The sequence below is a fragment of the Mus caroli genome, chromosome 13 (assembly GCF_900094665.2).
Source record: "Mus caroli chromosome 13, CAROLI_EIJ_v1.1, whole genome shotgun sequence".
In the NCBI taxonomy this organism is placed as follows: domain Eukaryota; kingdom Metazoa; phylum Chordata; class Mammalia; order Rodentia; family Muridae; genus Mus; species Mus caroli.
In genome coordinates this window covers 10,664,658-10,666,500 of record NC_034582.1, presented here as the reverse complement: position 1 = coordinate 10,666,500, position 1,843 = coordinate 10,664,658, and positions in this window count along the sequence as shown.

Below are 1,843 nucleotides of genomic sequence, written 5' to 3'. Positions count from 1 at the left end.
CGTGGGTAGCTGGCGGTTGTCAGGCAACCCTGCGCTCCCGCTACCCCGGCGCTGATCCAGCCGGATGAGGCCTGTGGTCCTCTCTTCTTTTATTTTGAGGTATCTTTTTCATTTTTATGATATAAGACTTGGCAGGCATCAAGTTTTTTAAGGAAGAGTAGTGACATTTCATTAATCACTGTGCTAATAGGAAAATAATATTGAGCAACTTATGGATATTTCTCCATTGGACTTGAAAACAACTACAGTAGATTCCAGAAGTTGAGCCAAACAGGGATCCACATCAGGAAATAGGATGTTTTAAGTCTAGAATGGCTTTTGATAGTTTTTTTGTTTTCTGCCTTTGCTGAATTCTATAATAGAAATATTGCTTTAGTTCCAGATTTCATTCATAACCTCTTATAACACAAGCAAGTCACAAGCATAGTACTTAACAAGACTAAGCAGAGCAAACTGCACCAAACCTATCTTCTTCCATAACAAAGCATCATCAGGCCCTTTCTAGGATTAACTTTAAAGGCTCCTTAGTTGACCCATATACATCTTTTTGGTCTTTCCCGTTGGATGGTGGAGCCTCTTTGATTGGCCCTTTGACTTGAGTATGGTAAGCCTATCCTCTTTCAGCTGTCTATAGAGTTGTTTCAAATGGTCAGAACCATTTCATGGGAACTCTCTTAAAAGGACCACAGTTTCTTTTTTCTTTTTTCATCTATTTTTAAAATTAGTTATTTTCTTTATTTACATTTCAAATGTTATCCGCTTTCTATACTGGGGCATAGAGCCTTCACAGGACCAAGGGTCTCTCCTCCCATTGATTACTGACTAGGCTATCCTCTGTTACATATGCAGCTAGAACCATGAGTCCCACCTTATGTCTTCTTTGGTTGGTGGATTAGTCCCAGGGAGCTCTGGAGATACTGGTTATTTCATATTATTGTTCCTCCTATGGGGTTGCAGACCCCTTCAGCTCCTTGGGTTCTTTCTCTAGCTCCTTCATTGGGGACCCTGTGCTCAGTCTGTGAGCATCCACTCTGAGAGGTTCTACCACCGTGTGTTTTCTTTGGTGATTTAATCTCAGGGAGCTCTGGGGTTAGTGGTTAGTTCAGATTGTTGTTCCTCCTAGGGTGCTGCAAACCCCTTGAGTTCCTTGGGTACTTTCTCTAGCTCCTTCATTGGGGACCCTGTGCTTCATCTAATGGTTGGCTGTGAGCATCCATTTCTGTATTAGACAGGCACTGGTAGAGCCTCTCGGGAGACAGCTATATCAGTTTCCTGTCAGCAAGCTCTTGTTGGCATCCACAGTAGTGTCTGGTTTTGGTGATTGTTTATGGGACGGATCCCCAGGTGGGGCAGTTTCTGGATGGTCCTTCATTCAGTCTCTGCTTCACACTTTGTTACTCCTTCCATGAGTATTTTGTTTCCTCTTCTAAGAAGGACTGAAGTAGCCACTCTTTGGCCTTCCTTCTTTTTGAGTTTCCTGTGTTTTGCAGGACTGCAGTTTCTCTTTGCTTCATGTTTTCTTTCATTTTATCAACACCACCTTCTCAGGATGACACTGACAAACTGCAAACTTCAACTGTGGCACTTAGACAAAAAGTCCCTTTGACTTGAGAGATGATAAAATAGAAGGGATAGGCAGTATACATGTTTCAAAAAATTAGTCTTTGGTTTTCCTGGTCAGGAAATCTGTAGCAACACTAAAAGAATGACACATAAATTTCACAAGGAGACAGACCCACAGCTTTTTTTTGGGGGGGGGGCAGCATTGTAAATTCTAAGGCAGTTAGTGGTGAAGAATCTATTTTAAAAGAAACTTATTTCATTCTTTCTCTCTCTCTCTTTT